The sequence below is a fragment of the Drosophila obscura genome, unplaced genomic scaffold (genome assembly GCF_018151105.1).
Source record: "Drosophila obscura isolate BZ-5 IFL unplaced genomic scaffold, ASM1815110v1 contig_150, whole genome shotgun sequence".
NCBI classification, from domain to species: domain Eukaryota; kingdom Metazoa; phylum Arthropoda; class Insecta; order Diptera; family Drosophilidae; genus Drosophila; species Drosophila obscura.
The window spans coordinates 1,131,181-1,141,352 of record NW_024542736.1 but is presented as its reverse complement, the minus strand read 5'-3'; positions in this window follow the sequence as shown (position 1 = coordinate 1,141,352).

Sequence of the window (10,172 nt, the reverse complement as noted above, 5' to 3'; positions counted from 1 at the left end):
ATTGTAAACAAACCGAAACACACAAAAAGGGACAAAACATGAAAGCAAGTCTAGTGTAGGCAGCCGCAGCTGTGGATACCCTAGCAGGCTTATTAGCGCTATGAGCGTTGGAGAGACATTTGGTTACATTAAATTAGGCATCCCAGAAGCGAATGATATGAACAGAGATCCAGCGCAGAATTGGCTTCATTTTTCGTGTTCTGTTTATAACTGACTAAAGTGCGTGTGTACATACAATACATAAATATGTACATGCATGCATGCGCGTGTTTGTGCTCGAGAGATAAGCTTTGTAAGAGAGATCAGTGCATTGCCTCTCTCTCTCAATCCAGCACACGCCGAAATGTGTCTCTCATTGTTGTTGCTATTGTGAGAACGCAGACGTTTTCAATCGTGTTCAACCAAAAGCACGAGATGTGAGCACCACACCAAGCGCAGGTAGAAAAGAAGTGCGGTTCAGTGGAAGATAAGAGATCGTGTCTGCTTGGCTTGAGCTGCAGTGAGTAGAACTCAATGAAAACATTCGCCTACGATTATTTACAAGCTCTGCTGCTGCTGCTATTGAAGAACCCAATTAAATATCTTCCATAACACCATAGAAGTCACCTTTACTGCTGTGCAAACATTTGCTTATAATCCTAATACCCTCCATAAGGGTATATGCAATAAAATAACAAACACACGGAAATGACGCAACATAGAAATGGTTGAGCTGAGGCGGATCTGGAGGCTGGCCACGACATCGCATCGTGTGTGTAACAAATAAAATTGTTGACTGTGCCATAAAGTGGGGGCAGAAACAGACAGACACACAAATAGCAGCAGCAGCGGCAGCAGCAGCAGCAGCAGAAAGCAGAAGTAACAGCAGCCGTAATGTAAAAGACAACGAGATTGAATGAAAATCCTCGTATGACATAAAAAATAATACGCAACATGTGAAAAACACAACGAAAAATGCACAAGGGGTGATGCCACGCAAAAAAAAGGATTCCACAACGTATTAGTAATATTTCCCTTCTGTTCTCTCTCTCTCTCTGTCTCTCCTTTTCTGTTTCCATGTGTCAGTTGTCATTGCGTCAGCTGTGGGAGATCCAAGCCAGAGCGCTAGAGCTGGAGCTGGAGCTAGAGCCATAGTCATTGCCCTGCCCGAGAATGGCAATAATAATACGTTATTGGGAATATATTGATTGCCTGTATTAAGGGGCACCCATCCAAACACCCTCTCCGTGTTTCGTGGCAGACGCGTGCTAGGATTTTGGCTTTGCTCGTCGCATGACGGCATATGACGCGTGGGTGGCGGGATGGGGTGCCCATGCGCTGATAAATGCTCGTAAGCCAAGTGCCGGGAGCAACGCAGCAGCAGCGGCAGCAGGAGCAGCAGGTGTTCTTTGTTTTACGCCCAAATGACTTTCGGGTTTTCGGGCATTATGGGATTCCTTGCCACACCCACCACCCCCACACCACCCCTCCCACAACTATCGAAGGCAAACACACACTCGAGACGCACATGATGCGGCAGGTTTTGACTTTATTCCGGATATTTGCCAAGCCGATGACATGCAACGATTCTGTCAACACAAAAGCCAAGTCAAGGCTCAGCCCCCCAGTCGAGCCCACAGTTCCCCTGTCCCAGCCCAGCCCCTGCTCCAGCCCCCTGCTCCAGTCGCAGCTGTGATTAATAAACAAATTGAAATACCTTTTGGCCAAAAGCGAAACCAAGTCGCTACTCAATAAATCACTGGCTTATCCACCCCGCCTACCCGCCTACCCGCCTACCCGCCAACCCGCCTACACTGTCCTGCCCGCCTAAATCAATTATAGCCGGAGCACACAAAAACATGGCCTCTAACAACGTCCCAATGCACGGACACGCACACGCACACGGCGCAGAGATAATTTATTGATTACCATTAACAAACAGCATGTCAAGTAAGTGTCATTAGAATGTCAACGCATGTTGACGAAGACGACCTCCTCCTGACGGACGGAGACTTCGCCTCCGCCTCTGCCTCCAGCACCAGCTCGCCAGCTCACTCCACACCATTCCAGGTCTAGTCCGCTGTCTGGCTTGGGGGCTTGTCGCTGGCCCATCTGATGGACTCCCCGTCCCATGTTAATACTCATTAATTTCAGCGACAGCCACTGGGCACGGGAACAAGTTCATTTCGTTTGCAATTTCCTGCAAAAAGGCGTTAAATACGACGACTACAAACCAGGTACAAACAAAGCAGCAGACGGCAGCAGACGGCAAGGAGGTTGCTGACCGCGGGCCTCCCATCACAGTTGACAACGTAAATTGACCCGCGGAAGAAGCGACCCGCCTGTGCGGGGGTCATGTCTTTGCTGACAGGTCGACGGTGAGCACAACAAACAAAAAAAAAAAAGCACACAAAATACTGACAGTTTGACAAATTGTTTATGTAAATGGAAGTGCAAGTGGCTGAAAAAGATGCCAGCCAAAATGGAAGTTCGTTTGGGCCCCGAAAAAGCTTAGGCATATTGGCTTAGTGACACGCTCTCCGTTGCCTTCCTTCTCCTTCTGCTCGTCTGTTTTTTGTGCCAGTTACGGATCCATTTCACGCGCCGTCTTCCAACGGCAGAGAGAGAGAAAGAGGGTAAACATCTAATTTACTGTTTGTGCTCTTTAATTGTTTGCCCGTGCCCGTGCCCATGCCCCGTGTCCGTGTCCCGTGTCCGTGCCCGGGAGGGACAGGCGAAACAAGCCACCAGATACGCTGACAGAGTAGCCCAGCCCGCACACCCCATAAAAGACAACGACCTTCAGGGTGAAACGGACCAAAGGAGGTGCGGTGCGGTGCGGCATGGACTTGGACTTGGACTCCGCCCAGGCAATTAAAAATTTGCTGTCTTGAAATTTCAACTGTAACCGGCGTCAGCGTCTGGCCTGCAGCAACAACATCCATAGTTCTTTGCCGCATTCCGGGAATGCTAAACCCTACCCCACCACTACCCTACCCACACTGGCTGGAATGGTCTGCGCAGTCGGTGTTTCCTGGGCGGCAATTTTCCTTCGTCGCCAGCTGCCGTAGCTCTTCCAGTTTTCTTTTCTTTTGCTAGTTTCATGTACCCTGGCTAGCTCTCAGATTAAAAGGGTATATCGTAGTGCAGCAGCACCTTGCTACGGGCAGACCGAGTGGCACTGCCGAATGACGCCTGGAACCTCCATGATCTGAAAATTCTGCAATATTTGGAGTTAATCTTGTAGGGTAACTTTTAGTCTCAATCCTGAGGATTTCTTAGATTTTTCTTAGGTTTTTCTTCTAGTTTCCATTTACTTTATGAATATGCGTGTTATAGTGTGTGTGTGTGTGTGTGTGTGTGTTGGTGCCACAAAAGCTGTTGCTTGCTTTTCCGCTTAGGCCCTGACTGGCACTGAATGCCTTTATGCTTCTGGGGAAAGTTTTTCTTTTGAAATTCTTTGGCTTACGCCCGGGTCCTTTTGTGGCAACGAACCGTCCTTTAGTGTGATACGTTCCTTCGTTCCTTGGTTCGTCCTTCCAAGCCGTTGGCCCTACTTTTGTCCCGTTATTAACTCTAATTACCACATTAAACGCCAAAGTGTCTTAATATTCAATTATAAGTTTTCTTTTCTTTTGCCTCAACCGCATTCCTTTCTTTTTTCTTCTTATTTTCCGATGCGTGTCTTGGTCGTTTTGCGGTGTGGCCTATTGGAAAAGTTTTTTTTTGGGGGGTGGGGCGGCACCGATATTTGGGCCACTCTTTGTGACCTGCTGCTGCTGCTGTTGCTGTTGCTGGCTTTAATGATGTCTGAGTGCGTACAAATTATTTCACTAACTGTGTTTTAGTGTTTATATTGCTTTTGATTTTCTTTGATAAAAGTTGATCAACGTGCGGGCCTAAATAACGTACGGCCCGGCCCGTACGACAGGTTACATCTGTCTCTCTGTCTGTCTCTCTGTCTCCCTGTCTGTTTGTGGGTTGCAATCGAATTCGTATCGATGAAATAAATTGCGGGAATTGGCTGGAAAGCCCATCGCTGCCAGCGTCGCCAGGCAATCAGCTCTTCAGCCACAATTTGTGCTAATGCCATGAAACGTTTTGTCAGGGGGATAATGATAATGTGGCTCTGCTGATGGCTTCACCAGGGAAATGACTTTTCCCACACACACACACACACACAGAGTAACTCAATAAACTAATGAATGCTTATAAAGTCAAACCCGTTGACAGAATTTTAATTAAAGAAACGTAAAGCGCTAATTTTGCATATTAATAACGTAGACGACAGGGGCAGCAGCAGGAGCAGGAGCAGGGATGGGCTGGGACTTTACTATCCAGAACATGACACGACAGCGAGAGCCTTGGACTGAAAACTGAAACAGAAATGGAGTGGCAGGAGCAGGAGCAGCAGCAGCAGTGGGAACAGCAGCAGGAGCAGCAGCAGCAGGAGAGGCATAGCTAGCGGAGTGGCACAGAGAAGACGGGAGACAGGAGACACACACACACACACAGTGGCAATAAATAAAATAGTAGCTAGAGTCGAGAGCTGTAACTTGCTGCTTGCTGCCATTTAAGTAGTTGAAATTAATTTCAATTCCACGCGCACATGTCCCCGCCACACACACAAAAACACACACACACAGCATACACCTATCCTGCTGTCTCTTTTGGGGGCACGTAGCGCTGAATGGGTGGGCAACAGACATAAAAGTCGCCTCGCTTCTAAATTATAATATCAATTATTTCGCAACACAAAACACATAAGCACTGAGGCGCGCGACTCGGGTACCGTGTTTGAGCCTGACTTTGAGAGCCCTTCACGTGCAGCCAGCTAGCGACAGGCACAGGTTAATGCGGCACAGGGTAGGAGGGAAGGCACTAGAGAGGTAGAGAGGCTGCAGTAATTACCGCTTGGTATGCAAATGGCAGCTAACTAGCGATGGCAGCGCAGACACAAACAAAATGGCACAACACCCCACCACCACCACCCCCGAACCACTCAGCAGTGGTGGCTCATTTCTGTTCCACTGCTGGCTCGATTCTGTTCCACTGCGATGGCTTTTCAATTATGCCCCATTAATTAGCAGCGAAAACCCCTCCGCAGCATACAATTCATTTACTGTGGCGCCCCATTAGGCAGGACAGCCCACGCCAGCATTAGGGACAATCAGGAGCATAAATCGAAACGCACAGCCGCCAGCGGCAATAAGAAAACTTAAATTTAACACACAACAATTTTGTGAAGAGCAGAAAATTTATACATTTTGAAGGAGCATGTCAAAGTCATACCTGGCCCCTGGCCCCAGGTACAGACACAGAGACAACACTCGCCCGTCCGAGTCTGCTGTGTGATGTTGAGCTGGAGCCAAAAGCAAAGCAAAAACAGAACCAAATGAAAACTTCATTCATTGCGCTCCAACGCCTCAAAGCTGGGCAAGGCTTAGGCAGCAGCAGCAGCAGCAGCCTTTAATTTAAGCACAGAGCACGGGGTATATGGAAACCTTGATGGAAACTCATTAAATCAATTTCACACCAGACTGGCAACTGGCGGAAAGACCAGCTAGAAGACCTTGGCCACACTCTGTGGCAGAGATCGAAGTACAATGGGCCACGGGACTGAGGGATTCTTCTGTGGGTCAACATCCTACCGCTTCAAACGAGGAGCCTCTCCTCTTTGCGGCCCCTTTTGTTTGCTTGAAATGCTTTTCACTGCTCTCTCCGCCTCTGTTGTTTTTGGGGTTTCTTCGCTTTTCCTTTCTTTATTTCCCAGCCCAGTGAAATTGTTTCTGCGTGATTGAGGTTTTCCGGCAGACCTTTTCTTTTGCAGCTGCTTAGCCTGTCGCAAAAGTCTACAGCAAGCAAAAGTGGTGGGGTGGCAAAGGTCCAGACGTGCTTAAAGAGTCATTGCAAGCGGACGGGTTGGACTGTGGGTGGGGGGGACGGGACTGTCTTTGTGGTGTGTGGCCACACACAATTCATAAAATTTTGCAACTGCCTTTTGGGCTATTTTTAATATTTTGATTAATTTGGGGCTTCCTTTTGTGAGCCAGTGTATGCCCGGTGAAAAATATTCCATCGGCGCTTGATCCTTTGCCGTACAATGGGCACAAACGGAAACCCTTTTGCCACGAGTCAACACATTATCTTTTCGGTTCAAATGGGCATATAAACAACACGACAATGGGGGGCTGCTCAGCCCACCTGGCTACAAAAACCACACAAAAAAAAAAATGGGAACCCTGCCACTTGTAGGGGACATGCCACACACTACCCATACAAGTGCTAATGGATAAAAACTGAAGATCGTATCACAAGACAAACAATAATCTAAATGCAAATAAAACTATTTTCCAGCCAACGGCACAACAAAAGAAAAACTAAATTGAAGAAAACTCAAGAAAAACTCCAGCTGGCAGCGAGCATTAAAGCAAACAGCAGAAGCTGAGTTTGGGTCTACGTTTTATTTGCACATTTTGAAATGCAAACAGCGGAAAATGGCTGAAACATTTCAGGCCCGCCGCTCCAAAAAGCAAAGCAAAGCACAAAAAAAAACCCGAAGCAAACTCAAGAAGGAAACCCTTTTTGTTGGCAAAGCAGCAAAAGGAGTTGACTGCAGGCAGATACAAGCAGAAAGGGGGGAGAGGGATGCTGCCAAGGGACGGACTTCCCCCGCGCGTCAAAGTGAGTGAAATGTGTAGCCCTCTCGCAATGATTTGTCAAATTAAAAGCAAAGTTTGCACGAGGGGGGACCGACAGGGACACCCCCTACCAAGTAATTAGTGAAAAAAATTTGGGGCTGTGGCAATGAAAAATGACTGGAAATTGGGCGTGAAAATGGCGCACAAACGTAGCACAGCAGCAGCAGCGGCGGCGGCGGCGACGGCGCGCAAAGTCAGACCAAATTCTACATTTAAAGTTGCACCATTTTTCAGGAGCTCAGGCGTAGCGTGGCCCCCAAAGACATATTAGCTTCCGGTAGGTATGCTCCCCGCTGCTGCTAGCTCCTAGCTGCTGCTCCCAGCTCCCACCTGGCTCCTAGCTGCTGCTGTTCCTTCTATCAAGATCATGTTCTCTCTTACATTCCCTTTTAGCACAGCGCGCACTCGTAAGCCATTACTAATGCAGATAATTAGAGTCTTAATGTGTGTGCATGGGGCACACCAAAGGAAAAACTAAGCGAAAATTAATGAAAGTTATTGGGAACGAGGAGCACGGCGAACGTAGAACATTTTTGGCAATCAAAGTGCTGGGCAGAGGGAGAGAGACAGAGGGAGAGTTGAGTGTGCCACTGGGTGAACTTTTTAATGGATAGCCGAAACGAGGCAAAGTTTTGAACCGCTGCCAATGCAGAGATTTTTTGGATGCAAACATCCATTCCAGGCTTATCCGACGGACGGGTGGTCCATGGTAGCTACTGCTGCTGGTGCTAGTCCTGCTGCTGCTGCTGCCACTCCTACTGCTGCTGCTGCTGCTACTGCTACTGCTGCTTTCTGCTTTCAACAAACAAATTTGTGCGCAAATATTTTGATACAAGCTACTAAATATTTTGTGTAAAGTCGTTGAACATTTACAAAGATTGCAATAATGACAGTCGAGACTTTTACCAAGAAGCAGGCGGAGCAGGACAACAAGAAGGTTGGCGGGATGTGTCTATATGTGTGTGTAAACTGGAGCAGTAGGCGGCATATATTACAAGAAACGAATCTAGGAAGCAGCAATGGGGCTGGTGTGGGGCTGGCTGCTGGTGGGGGCGTGCACAGACATACAAAAGTCAACATAAAATTTAATTAAAAACTTTGAAACAACTACACAACGGCACAACGGTATGAGGGGGGCGTGCGGCGCAGTGCCTACACCCAAAAAAATACAAAAAAACCAAAATGAAGCAACATAATGCAGCGAAAGGCGCAAAAAGACATAGGCCACGTACAACAAAATGAATGTTGTACGAGTCTCGTAGCTGTGCCTCGTGCCTCGTGCAATTGCCTGGGCCTCGTACCTGAGCCTCTTACCGATTTGGGCTTGGACTTGGATTTGGATTTGGGGCAAGAAGCAACTATGAACTTGCTGGAGTTACTTACATACATTTTGTTAAGAATATTGAAAAGGCAGTGCCAGCAGAAAAAAAATGCGCTTAGAAGTGAGTTTTTCTTTCTTTATCTTATTTTTACTTCTTCGTGAAATTTAAATAAATAAAAATGCCAGTTGGAAATAGCAATGGAGATGGCATGGCAGCATCTTCTCAGTTTTCGATGGGTGGTGGCGGCGGCGGCGGCGGCGGCGTGCAAAAAGGAAAAACCAATTACGAATTCAAATGAAATTCATGAAATTCCTGCCACTTTGTGCCCGAACTTAAACCACGTCTTTGTAATATATATCACTTTGAGAGCCGAGTCTCAAGCCTCAAACTTGGGGAATAAAAGAATGCGTAGCATGGTGGTGGCGAAGGGGCGCAGGCGGAAGTGGAGTGTGGAGTGTGGCATAGTTTTTCAGGGCAGCAGCAGCCAGCCAGCTTCATTCTACTCAGTCAACTCCCCCATTTAAATTGCCGGCATGATTTGAAATACAAATTGAGCAAATTGGCAGGAAAAACTGTGCAAAGTGAGTGAGAGAGTGAAAGAGACAGAGAGAGAGCCAAAGCAAGTGGCTCCCAACCGCAGGGAAATTGAGGTAGGTAGTCGTAGCTCTAGGAGGCTGAGGCTGTGACTGAGACTGAGTGTAAGGCTGGTTGCGCGCTGCCATCACGATTCCCTTAGTCCTAGTCCCTAGTCCTCAATCCTGAGCTACGCAATTTCTGGGCTTGCAGGTATATTGATTTTCCCTGGGGCGGGCCACGGGCCACGGGCCACCGGCCACCCCAGCCACCATTTGGGAATATGATTCCACACAGATATCGCGTTCGCGTTCGCTTTTGCGTTGCGTACAATAATTAAAATGTTAAAAACGTGGTCACGGGGCTGCTGTGCTGAGCTGCTGGGCTGCTGCTTTCCTGGCTTTTAATGGGCGATGTCGTAAATGATATCGCGACCGCATTGAATTTCCAATGAACTGTAGACTCCAGCCCATCCGCCTATTCTTTGCGCCATCTTCTGCAGGGGATGGAATTTCCCTTGAGGCAAATGAGGCAAAAATACTTGGAGGTGCGTCGTCACCTTGACAGCAGCAGCAGCAACGGCAGCGGCAACGGCAGCAACGTTGCTCGTTAGCCCCAGCTTAGATACATTTTATCTTTAGCAATTTGCTGAGCCTTTAAAGCCTCTCCCAGCCACACACTCCTGCTGCTGCTGTCCGCTGTCCACTGTCTAATCGCATTCAATTAACACACAAAACAAGAAAATACCCAAAAGAAAACGGAGGGAAAAGTCTCTCTGGCTCTGGCTCTCGCTCGCTCTAGACAAAGCGAAATGCTGGTAAGACGAGCATGGAAGTGCATGGCAGAAAAGAAAATCCAATAAAGCTGTTATTGCTTTCGTTTTGTATTTGGCCTGGTCGAAAAGGCGTTTATAAATTACTTAAAGCGCTTAAGGCCAAGCCAGAGGGGCAGCAAATGGGAGTGGGAGTCGGACTGGGCCAACAACTTGTGGCGTGACCGTTGCGGCCAAAAAGGGAATCCCACAATATGTTCTGCCACTCTGCCGTTCTGCTGTCGTGGCAGATTAAAGCGTATCATGTAGCAGCAAATCCAAACCGCAAGCGGGAAACAAAAGGGGGACCCAACAACGGGTCTACCAAAAGCCTACCAATTGAATATCAATCAACTTTTGTGCCGTCCCAAAATCGTGCCCCGTGGGGAAAATGGCGAGCAGGCCTTGGAGAAAATCATTGGGAGCCGGAGAACAAAGGATGGTCTTTGGTTTTCGTCGTGGGCGTAGCAGAAGTCGTAGAAGTGGCCTTGTCCTGACTCTGATAATGGAATTAAAACTGTCAATTTTTGGCACCGCCAAACCTGCCCTTTGTGTTGTGGCGTCTCCGCTGCTGCTGCTGCTGCGTAGCGTGTGGCTGGAGTGGAGTGCTTGGAGTGGCACATTCGAATAATAATACATACAAGGCAGGCGCGTCTAACCGAATTAGGCAACACAAATCAATTGCATTAAATGGCAGCTAGCGCGTGTCTAGCTGTCAGCTTGTGTGTCTGTGTGTGTGTATGTGTGGCCACAGCCACTGCCTCTGCCGACGCGTAAGTATGCCAC